Genomic DNA, 18,652 nt, shown 5'->3' with positions numbered 1-18,652 from the left:
GTGAAAGTGTGTCACTTAATTCAACTTTAAACAATAACTGTAGACAGAGCCTTACCCTAATTTCAGAAAATCACAACCCTTCAATTGATGAATATCCTTATACATGGAATTCTAGCTGTTTTGCCTTTAAAACGCAAACATCATAATTCAATATTTTAAAGCCAACTAAGTATGGAATGAAGTTTGAGATGAGTTTATAATACGTATTTGAACCACTATCTATCATCACTGAAACCTGCAGAGGACAATAAACTTGCAATATTTTGCTAAACAACTATCAAACAAAAAGCTCCATGTCCAATGTTAAAAGTATATTGAAAGCTTCGACACATTCAAACATTGTCTATTACTAGTCTTTATGCAGTTATGCAAAGAATGCTGAACTGCAGCAAATTTTCTCTGTGATCGAGCAGTGCGCATGGCACTAATAGTCTTGCTAGTTTTCTACACTTTTCATCCACTTTTCATCCCAACGCGAGACTCCTATTTTTTTGTTTGCAGCAACTAAAAGTGATTCCTGGTAGCAACAAGCCACATGCTTGGCGGACATCAAGTGCTAAAGCAGCAGGGAGCGAACCACTCAAGCGTGATTCTTCATCAATGAGGCGGATTTAGCGCAACATGCACCAAGATAGAATGGCACAATTTTCCCCAGCAACTCATGGCAGCCTGCAAAACCTTCCCTGGGACAGATTCATCGGGTTGCATATCGCTGGATCCATACCTTGGCAACGACAAGCAAGGGAAGATTGTTACAGGAAGTTCCTGAGCAGAAGAAGATGGTAGCTGGAATACCAACGAAGTGCCTCAACATCTTTATTACAAACATCAATGGAAACATGGTGTTCTGTGGACCTGTACTATGATAGATTTGCTAGGACCTCGGAAATCTAAGTTCTAGTTGATCTTAGTAAGTGTACCTTAAACGCAAGAAAAGATATAGAGGGTTGTATGTGCTCACTGCGAGTCAGGGTCTGGAAAGATCGTTTTCTTCTTCGACCGTCCACAGCGTTGATTCTGCTGCAGAAGCCCAAAGAAAGGTTGAGAACAGATATGCGGCGCTCATACGCAAATGCCGCCACTTACACGAAGTCCGGAGAGTTACCTCACAAACGTCCTCATCGTGATACCAGAGCTTCTGGGCCTCCTGGAAAAAGAGAGAAAACTTGTGGAAGAAGACACGAGCAAGCTAGACAAATACCTGCGATCGAAAGCGGCGGGATCCAAGAGGCCAAGCTTGCCGAGAGGAATCCATACACTTGGAACTCTTCCGGAGAAGAGCGCGGTGACTTGAAACACGATGATCTCCTGTACGCCCAGAAGCAATGCGTGAGCGAAGAAAAATGTAGTTTACCTGTCAAGGACGTGTTCTCGAGGAACATCTTGCTCACGGCATACGCCCAGAGCAGGAACTTGGCCGAGGCGAAGGAGATGTTTGATTCCATCCCGAGTCACTTTCATCTGCTGGAACAACATCCTCACGGCCTACTCACAAAACCTGCAGCTTCCAGAGGCGAAGTCGGTTTTCGACCGGATGACAGAGAGGACATTCGAGTCGTGGAACGCCATGATCACTGCGTACGTCGGGAACGCGCCGCCCTCCATGTCTTCCGGCTGCTCAGGCTCGACGGCACCTGGCCCAACAAGATCACCTTCACCTGCGCTGCCGAGGCGTGCTTTGGAGACGCGGCGGAGGGCCGAGCTCTCTTCCAGTGCGTCATCCAGAGCGATGAAACGCTGGATGTTCTCGTCGGCAACGGCTTCGTCAACGGTCTACGACAGGATCGCGGAGAAGAACAGCATCGCCGGGACGAGCATGGTGAACGCGTACGCGCAGGAGGGCCGGACTCACCAAGGAAAGTTCGTTTAAATCCTCTCTCTCTCTCTCTCCGGCCTCTATAGTCGCCTTCCTCTGCTTCTCAGAGTAGACAGCTCGCAAGCGATGCTTGTGAATCCTTTCCGTGAGCTCGCGCACATTGCGCTAGAGATGCTGCAGGGACTTGAGCAAGAGCGCCTTCTTTAGCGCCTGCACAAAGCTTAGAGCAATCAGAACATGGAAGATAAGAAAAGTTTGCAAGAAAGAAAAAATACGACGCACCTTTCCCTTGTTGCGCATATTTTCAATCCGCGAGGGTGGCTGGTAACCATGGCTGAAATTCCTGCCCCGGTTTCCTCGGTGACGGCGAAAACCCCCATTCTCGCCACTTTCTCGGCCATGGGACGAAGCTTTCGCAGCGGATAGGGTTCACAGTAGGCCAGGAGCGTCTCGTGGTTGATTCAGTGAGAGTATATGTCCCTGCAAACTCCTCTCTTGCCGATGGAGAAAATCGTCGATGCAGTTTCTCTCCTTCAAGGCAGTCATGAACTCTGGGCTCAGGTACTCGGGGTCGTGGACCGGTTTCTGGAAAATCGTATTCCGTGAGGATCTTCTTCTTGAGCTCGATACGTTCGTAACTCTTTTCAGAAGTTTTCGTAAGTCTGAGAAAATGACCCAAGGAAAAAAACATTACCTTCTTGAGCATCTCCCCTCGGACAAGAGCTTGCGTCCAACTTTCAAGTCCTGGAGTTTGACGCGTGGCTGCTCTTTGCTGCGAGAACCAACTGTTTAGGCCAATTAATCTCAAAATCAACTTAACTGGCGTGTGCCTGCCCGTTAAGGGCCGACTGCGCAGCTCAAGAACGTCGCTGGCACCAGGAATGTTTCCCAAGGACGCTGGATCCACCAGCGACTCATGCATGACGATCTTCTGCACTCCAGCACTTTCCTCCAAAATCTCGTCATCGACATGTACGGCAAGTGCGGCAGCGTCCAGGAGGCCAACGAATGCTTCGCCCACCATACCCAGAGGTATCTTTTCCCCTGGAACATCATGGCATTGGCATTTGCCCAAAACGGGCATCTGCAGATGGCGGCCATGCTGCTCGACCGCATTCCGGAACGCAATGCTCCACGGTGACGGTCATGATCACTTTCTACTCCCAGATGATCAGACGGCTGGCAGAGGCGCGCCACCTCTTCTGGAATATGCCGCCCAAAGACGCCGTGGCCCGGAACGCGATGCTCCACGCAAATGCCGTGAATGGAGAAAGCCTGGAAGATCTTCGACGAGATGGCTGTGATCACTTGGACGACGACGATCTCGGCAATTGCCACGAGTGGCGATCCCCTGCGCGTGTTTGATTGCATGGTGCAGCCTCTTGGAACGCAATGATATCCGGCTATGTCGAATCCAAGGGGCTCTCCAGCGAGGCGGTGTGCAGCAGCAGGGCGTCAAGGCGGGGGAGATCACTTTCGGGGCCTTGATCGTGAGCAGTAGCCACGGCGGGCGGCTGGAGGAGGGATGCGAGCACTTCCAGTCCATGGCGGTGGATTATGGCATCGATCCGGGAAGGGATCACTACGAGTGCATCGTCGATCTTCTGGCGCGATCCGGGAGGCCGAGGAGTTCATCCCCAATTCATCGGCGTCCTTGGCGCGTGTTGGCTCCAAAACGATCGCGCTAGATCCGCGAGAGCTGCTGAGTTTGTTCTTGAGGCGTCCCTATATCCTGCTCGCCAACATTTGTTCTATCGCAATCTTCAGTAATTAGTGACAAAGAATATCTTATCCTTGTTACCCAGAAAGAATTTATCCGTAAAATGCTGGAAGCTTATATCTATGCAAGTTATATAATAGTGATGAAGAATCGACAAGCAGGATCAAAGTGTTTTGTATAGTTTGCTAACTTTTCATGTCTACTTAATGTTAGTTATGTTTTATAGTTTGTCTCTCACACAAACCCTAAGAAATTGAAGATGGCGCATGTGTGGGGCGTGACCGATCCCTTTCGTTTTCCGCCGAGCGAGTTCAACTTTGGGGTGCTCCAGGCTGTGGAGCCGTTCCTGAACATCCACCGCCACCAGGCGGCTGTTTCTCAGCTCGCCTTCAACAGGTTCAAGGGCGGGAAGATGAACCCGGATGCGCTCGATGCCTGCCTTCACCTGATCAGCACATCCATGGCGGATTTCGAGAGGTGAGTTCTTTCATCCCTGCTCGCAATCCCCAGGTTACCTTGACCCGTGCAGATCGACAGAGCTTAACTTCCGACCCAGGCATTTGGAATTGATTCGTCAGGTTGAAAAATTCACCACGCCAACTGATGCAGAGTACAATTCCTCGTCCGTTGCAGATAGTGATGAAGATGAACTGGAGCAGAAGGGCTTTGTCATTGTCCTTTCCGGGGCGAACGATGCCTTGGAGGAAGGTGAAGCCATCTTGAACGAGGACAGTAACGCATCGGGGAGCGACAGCTCAAGCTCGGACGAAAGTCAAAAAGGTTTTCATCTCGACACAGAAGCACCTCCTTAGGCTCCTTACGATGTCGCAGATACTGGCCGGACCGAGAGAGCGTTCGTGTTCAATGAAGGGCCTCACAAGCGAACAGAGTGTGAGGTGGAACGGCTTCGCCTGTCGGCACAGCGATGTGCCTTAATCAGCGAGTTCAACCCCAGCGAGACGTGGGAAGCAATTGCCAAGGCTGCAGCTTGTGCTCGTCCTGAAGTCAGGCAGAACTTGTCGAACAGACACTGCAAGCCAAGTAAGTTCTTCTCTTTTCATGTCTTCATTCATCTTTTTCTTTTCATGCAGTGCCCGCCAATATTTGACCTTCAGCTTTCAGAATTGCATATGTGAACTTGTGCTTGGAGAGGGCCAACAAGTATGACAAAGTCTTGGCAAAGATGATGGGTGTGGAACCGTGAGGAGCATCAGGGACGTCCAACTTGCCTATGAGTTGATATTTGTGAAGCCGTTTGTAGAGAAAAGAAAAGAGAGTCCTGTTTGAAGATCGTACTTTGCAAGAGCTTGTTTTTCAAAGAACCGAAGTCCAGATTGTGACTGTTTACCTTCTTAATGTTTTGTAGGGTATGTGTGAAGCTTCTGCTTGTTCTAGTGCAGCTTCCTCTTGGTACAAATATGCTTTGGCTTCTTTCTCCTTAAGTAGACGAGCTCCCTGTACACAGAAAACGAATTTAGTTAGAACTATTAGTAATTAAGAGCATTGGATTTTCAACTTTCACCAACACCGTTTCAAGGGCCTGGCTCTTGACGGGCGCCTATAAACCCTAACCCGGAAAAATACAATCATATAAGAAGTTTCAAACTTTCCTATGCGCTAAGCTGAAATTAATTATCACAACAATCATCCTATAAAAATTTTAGTAAGACAACTCGAACAACTAAAATTCGATCTACAGGCATATGCTTAAGATCTAACAGCTGAGAACTAATTATAATTGCCTTAATACAATAAATTGCTCTATATTATTATTCTTATCTAATATTGTTTTTTAAAATTCGATAACATTCTTTGATACTATCACATTATGCTATAAAAGACATATGTTAAAATAGATTTATAAGAAAACTAAATTTTATTTTTTATAGTAATTGCAATATAAGTTGTTTATTTATGTTTTATAATTTTTATATTAAGATATTTAACATAGAACATTAAAAAAATTAGTGTGTTTTTATTTTGTTTCATTTGAGGTGATTGGTATATATCTTTGATAAGTCCATTACAAATTACGATTATAATGTGGTGTATCAACTTACTTATAAATAAATAAATCTTTAACGTATGCTATGAGTGTCAAATGTCTTTAATTTTGTTAAACATTTCTTTGATATTAATTATGGGTCATATTTTATTTTTATAAATTTTTTTCTAATTATAACTTATTCTTTTAGTTATAAAATTTAAAATTCTTAGATTTTGTATGCTCTAAGTTTTAGCTATAACAACAACTATATGATCTAGGAATGTTTCATGTTCTTACAACTTGGCTTTGAATCGTGATTTATTAATAATATTATTAAATAATGGTAGATGTTGGACACTAAATTTTTAAAAAGTATTTTAAATAAACTATTAAAGAATTTATATTTAATATTAATTTTTTAAATTCTTGTTAGTGCTTATATATTTAAATGAATAAGCTGGTTTCATAATGTCAAATGCTAGGAACTAAGCATATGCCAATCTACTGGTTAAGATTAACAAGCCTTAAAAGAATTTGAAATAAGTATTGGCTTTTACATTTAACATATGAGTATATGAGTCTCAGTTTCACTGGATGTTAATTTAAAAATTATAGTTTAATACAATTAAATTTTCTATATTATTAATTTTCTGTCTAAGAAAGTTTTGTTAAATTTGATAACATTCTTTGATACCATCACACTATGCTATAAGAGACAATATTAGAGCTCCTTGCCAAGAAATCCATGCCTATCAATCATTGACTCTATGTCTTTTCTTCAGGGACAAAACAATTGATATAAGCCATGACTACCCCCTTCTCTACATGATGGAATACTACTTGATTGAAAGGAGGGCAATTCCAGTCCAGACAATCATCACCACTGGGGTTTGTGCCTGTGGTTTCCAAGCAAAAAGGTTGGTGCTGCTTACCATGTGCTAAGTGTTGGTGCTGGTCACCAACGCTTATGTAGCTCTGAGCCCAACCCAGAGTTTACAGCTTCCGTGGTGGCTCCAAAAGCCCGAGCCAACTTCCAGGTTTCCAAGATGGCCATGAGATGAGCATGGTAGGACTTTTCTATCTATGTTGGATGGTCTGACGTGAGAACAAGGCACCCCATTGTGGCTTGGAGCAAAGGTAGATCGAACATTAGTAAGTCAATAAAGGCTAACCTCAAGAGCAGGGAGCCAAGTTTGAGATGTATCACCTGCGGCCTGTTTAGACTTGGATTTCCGGAGATAGTGGTGAGCAAGGCAAGGCTGGTAAGCCACTGTCAGACAGGCAGCAAAAAGACGAGAGCGATTCCATAGACGAGCTCGTCCAGCAAATATTCATGCATGACACGTAAGTCAGGTAAGCCCCATCTTATAGCAAAGCTGTAAACGAAGGGGATCTGTCCTCATGAAAGCATCCATTGCTAGTTTTCACTGGAGCATGCCATGGATAGTTGTGCTCAAGGAAAGTTTTTGAGTTGTCTTGGTTCATAGTGTTTTATTGGACAATGCAGAAGTTCTAGCGTAGTCATGTAAAGAAGTAGAAAAGAAAAGAAAAAATAGGCAAACATGCTAGAAACCTGTGAGAAACTTTCCCATGTCTTCCTGTTCAAGATCACTAGAGCTTCGATTTAAGGAACCCTTTCCATGCAGCGTCTGTTCCTTGGAGGCTGCCAAGTAGAATCTTCGCTAGCTCATCTTCGTCATCCTCCTTGAAAGTAGTGATTGTCAAGACCCCCAACAAGATCAAGACTGGAAAATGCTAAAGACAAAGAGAAAAAGCTAGTGAAAACAAAGAAAAGGCCTTAGACTGGTGTTGATTCAGATTGTGGAGAAATGGAACAAGGCTAACCTATATATACTATAGGTTGATGAAGCTCCACCACTCTTGGATCGAGGACAGCCTAAATACAGCTGAGGTCGAGGAGGCGCCACATCATCATCAGGAATGTGGCTCGAGACTCAGGAATCGGGAAGTGTCTCGAGAGTCAGGAATAGGGAAGTGTCTCGAGAGTCAGGAATAGAGAAGTGTCTCGAGAGTCAGGAATGTGGTCTGCAGGTCAGGAATCCGGCGAGAGTCAGGAATGTGGCAAGAATTGGGGGATTCCTGACAACACCCCCTCCTCAAGAACGAGTGGAACGAGGATGTGAACGAGAACGAAGAGGAGGATGAGATGAGCGGCGAGGGATGGGAGATGGAGAAAAAGAATGAGGACTGGGACGAGAAGGATAGCGGCGGTGGAAGTCCTGAACAAGGTCAGGAGAATGAATCAGGTTGTCCGCAGGTTCCCAAGTGCGTTCCTCAGGTCCGTAACCCTTCCAGTCCACCAGATAGTAGAGTTTAGATCGTGAAATCTTGGAATCAAGGATGTCCTGAACCTCGTACTCAGACCCATCCTCGAGCTGCACTGGTGGAGGCGGAGGAATGACCCGATTTGGAATAGGACTGGGAATATAAGGCTCAAGGAGAGAGGAGTGAAAAACGGGGTGAATTTGATATGAGGAGGGAAGTGCAAGGCGATAAGTGACAGGATTAATGATGGCAGTGATAGGGAAAGGACCAAGGCGTTTGAAATCGAGTTTTGGACAGGGCCTGGTGGTGGAGATATTTCGCCTGAGGAGCCAGACTTTATCCCCGATATTGTAAGGGGGACAATCCTGACGATGGACATTGGCAAATGTTTTATGAGATTCCTGAGCACGATGGAGGTGGAAGGAGATGGAGTTGTGGATTTCCTGAAGGTTGGAGAGAAATGATTCAGAGCGGGGATTTGAACGAGAGGATTCAGATGGAGAAGGAAGTGAGAGATTGAATCGGGGATTTCGGCCAGAGTTCGCAAAGAAGGGGGAAACTCGAAGAGAGGAGTGAACAGAGTTGTTATAGGAGAACTCAGCAAGGGGAAGGATATCAAACCAGTTATCCTGATGATAGTTGATGAAGCACCTCAAGAATTGTTCCAATGTCTGAATCGTTCGCTCGGACTGCCCATCAGTTTGAGGATGATATGCCGAAGAGAGGTTGGCCTTCACTCCAAGCAACTGCAAAAACCGTTGCCAGAAATGAGAGATGAACTGAGGCCCCCGATCCGAAACCACATCTGTAGGAATCCCATGAAGTCGGAAAATTTCCCTGAATACCAGTTTTGCCATGTCCTCGCCCGAAAACTCCTTGGTACATGGCAAGAAGTGCGCCATCTTTGTGAAGCGATCCACCACGACTAAAATGCTGTTGAAGCCTCCAGAACTCGGAAGATCACTCAAGAAATCCATGGAGATGGATTCCCAAGGACCTGAAGGGACCGGAAGGGAACGAAGCAAACCTGAAGGAAGGTGGCGAGGTACCTTATTCCGGGCACAAGTGTCACAGGAGGTAACAAAAGCTTTGATGTAGTCGTCCATGTGAGGCCACCAAAAGTCCCGTGCAACTAGCTCATAGGTTTTCGCAATGCCGAAGTGACCAGCAGTCGGGCTATCGTGGCACGCCATCAGGATCAACCTTCGAGCATCACCTTCAGGAACGTAAAGCTGCTCCCCACGGTACAATAAGCCATCTAAGAACTCGAACTCGTCAAATCGCCGGCAGTCGGGAGTCACTGGGTGTCCAGCCTGAAGATGGGGAAAAATGTCGCTAGCAAGATCATCGGATTGAAGATCGTTTCTGATTGCATCCATCAAGGAGGAGTCCTGAGGGGCCAGGGAAATTGCCATAACTTGAAGCCGATCAGGACCGAGGATAACTTGATCCTGTTGATCGAAGGCAGGATTACCAGGCCTGAGACTGAGATAGGAGCGCCTTGAAAGAGCATCAGGAAGGCCTTGAAACTTTCCAGGTCTGTACTTGATAACAAAGTCAAACCGACTCAGGAATTGTGCCCACCTTGCTTGACGACGGCTTAAAACTCGGGAAGTGGCAAAGTACTCGAGATTTTTGTGATCCGTCAAGACTGTTGTTTGATGGCTTGCCCCCTCCAAGAAACGGCGCCACTCTCCAAAGGAATCCACGATGGCAAGAAGCTCCTTGTCGTGGATTTCGTAATTGATCTCCGCAGGCTGGAATTTCCGAGAATGGAAAGCGACCGGATGAAGTTCATGATCCGCTCCGAGTTGAGATAGCACAGCACCAATGGCAAAGTCGGAGGCGTCAGCCTCGATGAAGAAAGGTTGTGAGGAATCAGCATGGATCAAGACAGGAGCAGAACTGAATGCCGCCTTGAGTGTGTCGAAAGCCTGCTGGGCAGCAGCAGACCAAGAGAAGGGAACATCCTTGCGAGTGAGATGTGTGAGAGGAAGGACAATGTCAGAGTAGTGATCAATGAATTTGTGGTAGAAGTTGGCGAAGCCAAGGAAAACCTGAACGTCTGACATTGATTGTGGAGGCTCCCATTCGAGAATAGTCTTGACTTTTGCAGGATCCATCGTGATACCCTCAGGAGTGACAATGTACCCAAGGAACTCCACAGACTGCTGATCAAAGGAACATTTCTCAAGCTTCGCGTATAGGCCGTGTTCTCGCAGCTTCGCTAGCACCTTGCGAACATGTTCGTCATGCTCCTCCTGAGTTTTTGAGTAGATGAGGATGTCATCGAGGTAGACGATCACCATCTGATCAAGAAACTCCCGAAAAACGTCGTTCGCCATGTGTTGGAAAACCGCTGGAGCATTTGTCAAGCCAAATGGCATGACAGTGTACTCGAAGTGGCCATAGCGGGTTCGGAACGCAGTCTTCCATTCATCACCAGGCCGGATCCGGATCAGGTTGTATGCTCCACGGAGGTCGATCTTGGTGAAGAAGCGGGCACCGCCGAGGCGTTCCAACAGGTCCGAGATCAGGGGCAGTGGATAACGGTTCCGAACAGTCACCTTGTTCAAACCTCGGTAGTCGATGACTAGCCGCAAGCTCCCATCCTTCTTCTTGACAAAGAAGACAGGCGCTCCAGCCGGGGACTGCGAATGCTGAATGTAGCCCGAGGCAAGGTTCTCATCCACGTACTCTTTGAGGGCCTTAAGCTCGGACGGGGATAACCCGTAGATAGGCCCCCACGGAGGTGACGCTCCTTCCTGTAAATCAATGGGACAATCATAAGGCCGATGAACAGGCAGTACACTAGCTTTTTTCTTGTCAAACACATCCCCAAAATCATGATACTTCTCAGGAAGACTGACAGGAGAAACATGCAAAGCAAAAAGAAAAAGAGGTTCTTCATGAAGGAGTTCTTTCATAGTGATTGTGGAGATAGGAGGAGGAGTACGACTAAATGGAATGATGAGACGAGGATACTGTCCAGTGTAATATGGAAGAGAGAAAAAAGAAGAGGATGAAAACTGCGTAGAGTCAGGAACAGAACCCCGACTTGAGTTTAGGGAACTTTTCCTGATTCGGACTCGATGAACACCAGGGGAAGCCGTGGGAGATGGTGATGTGGGAGAGATGAGCTGTAAGTCCTTCCAACAAATCTGAGGCTGATGTAGTTGGAACCAAGGAAGACCGAGCACCACAGAGGAAGACTTGCTGTTGATGATGTTGAAGGCGATATCGGTGACGGTGGACCCGATGTGTACTCGAACGGGCAACGTTTCCCTAAGTCCAGAAGATGGAGACACAAAATGCCCGCCGATGCCTTCAACCCTCAGATCCCGTATGGTAGGAGAAAGAGGAACGTGATGTCGGGCAGCAAAGTCCGTGTCCATGAAGCAGGAAGTTGCACCCGAGTCCAGTAGCGCCAAAGCCTTGAGTCCTGATTGTCCGGTGAAAGAAAGGAGACATGGAACGCGGAAGTTGCGGGAATTGGTGGTGGCTTTGATGAAAGGTGGTGAGGAGCTTGATAAGGAAGAAAAGTGATTTTTATTTGGGGAGTCCAAACAGACAGCTCCTACTCTGTTTGGACAGGGTCGTTTCCCGACTGCAACAGTGGTGGACTTTGAGGCAGAGTGAACTCGAGCAATCGGGGAGGCTTCCTGGGACACATAGCTGCTTTGTGATTAGGATCAGCACAGTAGAGGCAAAGATTATGAGATATTCGACGTTGCCTCTCAGCAGGACTCAACTTCCCTCTAATGAGTCGGGGAGTACCAGAAATATCCATCGGGACCGGAGCAGTAGGTTCAGGACTATGCCCCGAAGACTCAAGCTGGGATTCCTGAGTCTGGGACGGAAAAACAGCGGCGCGGCGACTTTCCTGACGACGTTCAAAGAGACGATTGTCACATCGAACAGCTTTGTTGATGGCGTCCGACAGGTCCTTGGGATCCTCCATGGTGAGCAACAAATCCTTGACACCGTTGTTGAGGCCGAAACGAAATTGGTCAATCAGGGCCCGCTCATCCCACTGAGTGTCCAAGGCAAGGAGTTGGAACTCTGCAGCGTAGATTGAGGCAGGACGAGACCCCTAAGAGAGACGTCTCATCTTTGTGGTAGCAGCCCGAACCCGATCCGTCTCGCCAAAACATGCTTCGAGCTTCTCTTTGAACAATTGAAGATCCATCAGCTCCGGAACCACGACCCCTTTCATGCTCTTCTCCAGAAGAGGAGAAAACCATGACAAAGCTGCACCCTCGAGCAACGTCCCAATCGCGCCGATTTGAGACTCGGGAGTGGGGTACCGCCGATGTTGAAGTGCAAAGATCAGCTCCATTTGATTCAAAAATCCACGAAGCTCCGAACGCTTGCCTGAAAATTTCGCCGGGAAACTCACCTTCGGTTCAGGAACTTTGCTGGATCCTTGAGCCGAAAGTGAAGCAAGCTCCTGCTGCATGCGAAGAAGGGTCGCCTTCAGCTCGGTATTCTCAGACTGGATTTTTGCAAGGACTTCGGCAAAGAAATCAGGATGGCTTGGAGACTCCATTGGCAAGAAGAAAGAAAAGAAAGGGGGGAAAAGACAAAGGCAATCAAATAATCAAAACAAGCTAAAAGAAAAGCAAAAAACACAATCTGAATCAAACTGTCAAGACCCCCAACAAGATCAAGACTGGAAAATGCTAAAGACAAAGAGAAAAAGCTAGTGAAAACAAAGAAGAGGCCTTAGACTGGTGTTGATTCAGATTGTGGAGAAATGGAACAAGGCTAACCTATATATACTATAGGTTGATGAAGCTCCACCACTCTTGGATCGAGGACAGCCTAAATACAGCTGAGGTCGAGGAGGCGCCACATCATCATCAGGAATGTGGCTCGAGACTCAGGAATCGGGAAGTGTCTCGAGAGTCAGGAATAGGGAAGTGTCTCGAGAGTCAGGAATAGAGAAGTGTCTCGAGAGTCAGGAATGTGGTCTGCAGGTCAGGAATCCGGCGAGAGTCAGGAATGTGGCAAGAATTGGGGGATTCCTGACAGTGATGAACCTGTCCCGGGATCTGTGTTTAGCTACTGTAGTGCATATGATCATGGGATGGGATTTGAAAATATTGTCACCGTGGAAGGGGATAAATGGGGATAAAATAGCCATTAAGGGTTTTCTCATCAAGCAATTGCCCCTTTTCTAGTTAGCTTAAGGGGAGAGAGATAAGGTGCACTACAGTTAGTATCAGAGCAAATGGCACGGGTTCAATTCCCATTGATTAGTGGCTACTTAAAAATATAATATACCCTTGAGCAAGGTATATTCCTACCCCTAAATTTGAAATTGTACATATTGGGCATTCATGCGTATGTCCTTCCTCTTGTGTGGTGTATCCATAGACGAAGGTATCCACTGTGGGACTGTGGTACGGATGGATGATTAATTGCCTCACATGGAATAGATGGTCTATACAATAGAAGCAATATCAGCAATCAGTTCGGACTGGTTCTTATGCCGTGCAAGGTTGTTGAAACAAGGCTTTGGTGTATCCACCATGGGACTGCGGTATAGGTGGATGATTAATTACCTCACATGGAATAGCTGGTCTACACAATGGAAGCAATATTAGTAATCAGTTCGGACTGGTTCTTATGCTATGTAGGGTTGTTGAAGTAGGGCCTTGGTAGCGAAGTAGCAAAAGTTGCTAGTCGCACTAATGCGAAGCTTCACTTCTCAGTTCAGGATGGGCTTATATTCTATAAGCAAGAAAGATTGTATCTTCCCTCTAAGGATCTGTAGCAGTTGTTTCTGCGGGAACATCATGATGTTCCAGTAGCGGGACATGGTGGGAAGCGAAAGACTTTGGCTTCATTGAAAAAGGGATTTTTCTGGTCTGGTATGGAAGGTGATGAAGTGGATTATGTCCGTTTCTGCCCTATATGCCAGCAATGTAAGTGCAAAACTGAGAAGCAAGTTGGAAAGTTGCAGTGCATTCCAGCACCGGCATGGCCATTTCAGGGTGTGACACTTGATTTCGTCACTTGCTTGCCGAAGTCTAAGGGTTATGATACTTTGATGGTGGTTGTGGATTTGTTATCAAAGATTGCACACTTCATTCCAACTGTGGGAACAATAAATGCGAAACAAGCAACAAATCTCTTTTTCCATGAAGTAGTGCGGGTTCATGGTCTTCCTGAAGAGATGATCTCGGATAGAGATTCAAGGTTTACGGGGAAGTTTTAGGGCACATTGTTCCAGCTATTTGGTACCATATTGAAATTTAGTACGGCTTATCATCCTCAAAGTGATGGGTAGACCGAATGCGTGAATGCTCAAGTTGAGAATTATTTGCGGTACTATGTTGCGGCGAACCAACGCGATTGGGTTGAGCATTTGGATACAGCAGAAATTTGTTATAACAACACATTTCACAGCACTATTGGTTGTTCTCCATGGGAGATGTTGCAAGGAAATGCTCACGGAGTGCCTCAACAGATTGTTGTACTGAAATCAATGACTGAAGTGTTGGTCTCGGCTATTGAGACTTATGCAGAGCAGCTACGCCAAGGTTGGTCTAGAGCTACTAAGGCGATGGGCAAAGCTTAGGATAGGTATCAACGTGATAAGGATCAGCATCATCGGGATGTATCCTATCAAGTGGGAGATCAGGTGTGGTTATCTTCCCGGAACTTGAACATTAAGGGTTCTTTGTCTCGGAAGCTCTTATCGAGATATGTTGGACCCTATTGGGTGTTAAAACACATTGATGATGTATCCTATAAGTTGGATCTTCCAGGTGAGTTATCTCAGCTACATGATGTGTTTCATATCAGTTTACTAGCACCATATTATGCTTCTGTGGAACGCTCTACGGACATGCGTCCTCCGCCAGTGATCATGGATGGTGAATCTGAGTATGAAGCTGAGTCTATCTTGGCTTCTCGGTTTCGGAGACGAGCTTGTGCGAAGGAATATCTAGTTAAGTGGATGAATCAACTTGGGAACCTTTTAGTAATCTTACCCATGCTCATAAGCTTGTCATGGAGCATAAGAATAGTAATAAAGATTAGTTTTTGTAAAAATCTTGTAATAAATCTTGCAAATCAATAAAGAATATATTTCTATAAATCAAAGTGTCGTTTCTCTCGTTCGATAGTACTTGGGTCAGTTTTGGTAGGCTGACTTTGGCACTTCGGTGCATGGGTCCAATCCATAACTATGGGGATAACTATTATAGACTGATCACAAGTCCCCACCTCTCTCTCGATGACTCACTTTTGCAAAGGGGCATAGTCGTGTAAACAACTTAATCTGCCAATTTATAATAGTTGTCTAAATCTTCCCGATGGGGTTGATTTCTTGCTCAGGGGTAGTTGAGCCTCTAGCCTTTTCCCTATGCCCCTGCGGGCAGGGATGTATCATTCCTTTGTAAGCCAAGTGGTATTCGGAGCAGCAAGGGGGGCTAACTCTGTTAGTCATTTCCTTGTCAGTGATGGCCGGAGGGTGTCTGAGTCATAACGTCTTTGGATGTAGAGGAGAGGTCATTCCATAACTCATTTAAGTCGGTGTGTTTCCCACATAATGTGCTTTTCGTTAACTTTCGGAGTTGTTTCCTTGACGGTTGGCTAGACTCGGGTATGCATCGATGAGGACGTCGATCTTCCCCAAGGGGGGGAGAGTGTCGCAAATGTGACTTTGGGTATCGAAAGATACTTGTCGGCTAGTTGTTACGGGCACTCTTTCCTTACTGCCATGACGGCAAGAGGTCGGTATTGCTGGTTCCCTTTAATAGCCCCTCGTGTCCAAGTGTTAGTTTACTGGGCTTAGCATCTGTACTTAGTCAAATGAACATAAGGTAGGAACTCCTATGTGTTTCTAGCTGAGCATTCTCGGCCTGGCTCTTAGTTCTCTTTTGCTCTGTATTGCACTGGCTTGGCAAGAACCCTCGCGTATTGAGACTAGTCCCTCAATGTCACTGGATGATAGCTTACCGTGTTTGCCAAACACCCTCGCTATCACGCCTTTTGTGTTGGTCTCATTTCGGTCCCAAATGCTATTTATGGAAAGTGTTTAGATTAGCTCATTTGGCATATCTACAGAATGTAGAGATTGGCCCGAACACAATGGTGTCCGTTCCGTGTCCAAATTCGCAATCTACCGCCATTCCATATTAGTAAGTTTCAAAAGAGACTAACTTCTAGTACTAAGGGAAGATTGGGGTGAAAGCCCAAAGCATGTGTTCCTCGGGGGGGGGGGGGTGGCGCGGGGGGCTGTGGGATTGTACCGGACCCTTGTTTCATAGTGTAACGGGCTTGGAGTTCATCTCCAAATTCAGGTGCGCTACAGCTGCAGTGAAGAAGACCGCTTGGAAAGCTGAAATGCGATGCAACAGGTGCAGCGCAAGCAGGCATCCAACACGCCCATTACCATCTTCAAACGGATGGATCTTTTTGAAGTTGATGATGAGCCTTGCAACTATGGAGGCCCATTTGGCGATGCTCAGCTTGCTCTTGCTGTGCTCTTTGAGACGGTCTAGGAACTTTCGCATCTTGACCTGGATGTCTCGGGGATGTGAGTAACTCTTTCCAGCGGAGGACATGGCACCAAAACTGTGGAATGCCAGGACGGGTGTCATCTGTAGAGCTTCATGCAGTTGTAAAAGCTGCAAGGTCGTGATGGGTGAGCTCTCTGGCCAGGACCTAATGACGGCAAGACCTCTCAAGAGCCCTGCGGATCAAGCAGGATCATCCAAGCCATAGGACGTAGCAACTTTGATAGCTTGGGTGTCCCAAAAGGCCTCAAACTTGGAGTGGATTAGATAAGTATGTGGAGAGAGCTGCGACATAAGACATACCAGAAGGCTGCGTGGTTGGATGGTGTAAGCAGTGGTTCTGGCTCCTTCTCCTTGCCAGCTTTTCCCGTCAGTTTCCTCACTGCAATATAAACAAACACTATACAAGGTTGAGAGATCGAAATGCATACTAGCACTTCAGATGAGATTCAGAGCCGCACACCGCCCATCCATGATACCAGCTGAGAGAAATTCCCAAGTCCTGTGACCCTAGGAAGGTGCATTTCATGGAATCGTTGGAAATATGGCAATATCAATCTCCATACCTACACAAGCCGCAAGTTGCTCTTGGATCCTAGCTCTGCAGGGATTCTGTGGGGGGTTCCAAATGTGTAGTAGAGATAGTGGTTGGAATGCATGTTTGACCATCTGAGACATTAGTTTGGCTCCCACTGGGTTGTGTCACTCTTTGTTCTGCGTCGGGCTTGGGTCTAAGCCCAAGCTCCACGTTGCTCTAGTCGGTGGGGTACCCTCCTCCTTGCATTATGCCACCGGTATGCCAAAATTGTGCCAAGCTCTATCTAACACCATTTTGCGTGCAGATGCTAGATATGGGGAGCTAGTGCTTGTGGGATTGTACCGCACCCTCGTTTCGTAGTGCAACGGGCTTGGAGTTTGGCTCCAAATTTAGGTGCGCTACAGCTGCAGTGAAGAAGGCGGTTGGGAAAGCTGAAATGCGACGCAACAGGTGTAGCGCAAGCAAGCGTCCAATACGCCCATTACCATCTTCAAACAGATGGATCTTCTTGAAGTTGATGATGATCCTTGCGACCATGGAGGCCCATTTGGCGATGCTCAGCTTGCTCTTGCTGTGCTCCGCGATGCTTGCGTTGAGACGGTCCAGGAACTTCCGCATCTTGACCTGGATGTCTCGGGGATGTGAGTAACTCTTTCCAGCGGAGGACATGGCACCATAACTGTGGAATGCCAAGACAGGTGTCAACTATAGAGCTTTGTGCAATTGTAACAGCTGCAAGGTCGTGATGGGTGAGCTCTCCGGGCAGGACCTGATGACGGCAAGACCTCTCAAGAGCCCTGCGGATCAAGCAGGATCATCCAAGCCATGGGACGTAGCAACTTTGATAGCTTGGGTGTCCCAAAAGGCCTCAAACCTAGAGTGGATTAGATAAGTACGTGGAGAGAGCTGCGACATAAGACATACCAGAAGGCTGCATGGTTGGACGGTGTAAGCAGTGGTTCTAGCTCCTTCTCCTTGCCAGCTTTTCCCGTCAGTTTCCTCACTGCAATATAAACAAACACTATACAAGGTTGAGAGATCGAAATGCATACCAGCACTTCGGATGAGATTCAGAGCCGCACACCGCCCATCCATGATACCAGCTGAGAGAAATTCCCAAGTCCTGTGACCCTAGGAAGGTGCATTTCATGGAATCGTTGGAAATATGGCAATATCAATCTCCATACCTACACAAGCCGCGAGTTGCTCTTGGATCCTAGCTTTGCAGCAAGAAAAGGAAGCTGAGCGCTACACACCCGGGGCGAGAGGAGAAATCAATCGCTGATGCTGAGTCGGCCTGATCCAGCTAACAGGGAGCGATCTAGAGCAAGAAACTATGAAATTTCGTTGTGATTGACCGAAGCGCCTACCCTGCGCTGGCGCTAGATTAATCGTTCACCCCGCTAGCGCCATCACCATCGTGCTCACGCCGTCGCCTCGCCAAGCGCTGGAGAATGAGCTTGCGCCAACAGCCAATTATCGCGTGCCGCATGTCAAAGCCCGGGAAATTCAAATGTACCCCTTTTCAAACCTTGGCTGTATAAAAAGGGGCCCTTCTGGGTTGAGGGTAGGGCATATAGATGGGGCGATACGCGGAGAGGCCCTTCTGGAGGTGCGATGGCGACGGCGCCCCGGCGACGAGCAGCATGGTGGACGCCATTTGTGGGTACGTGAAGAGGTTCCAGGCCCTAGACGTGTACGGGCAGCGCTATGGCCGACTTCCTCTTCCAGGTGAACAAGCTGGAGCTGGAAGGCTTTGATACCCGGGACCAAA

General features: G+C 47.0%; 1 long non-coding RNA gene across 1 annotated transcript; it reads right to left on the bottom strand.

Moving 5' to 3' along the window:
* Positions 1–803: 803 nt before the first annotated feature.
* LOC9655184 lies at positions 804–1,274 on the bottom strand. Its single transcript, XR_002991623.1, has 3 exons — positions 1,202–1,274; positions 1,087–1,147; positions 804–1,020 (listed from the first exon to the last, which is right to left on the bottom strand). It is a non-coding gene; the product is annotated as an uncharacterized LOC9655184 (long non-coding RNA).
* Between the last annotated feature and the right edge of the window lie 17,378 nt (positions 1,275–18,652).

The sequence above is a fragment of the Selaginella moellendorffii genome, unplaced genomic scaffold (genome assembly GCF_000143415.4).
Source record: "Selaginella moellendorffii unplaced genomic scaffold, v1.0 SELMOscaffold_3, whole genome shotgun sequence".
Taxonomy (NCBI): Eukaryota; Viridiplantae; Streptophyta; class Lycopodiopsida; order Selaginellales; family Selaginellaceae; genus Selaginella; species Selaginella moellendorffii.
Note: the sequence above shows the minus strand (reverse complement) of the source record. Positions and strands in the feature narration are given on the sequence as shown.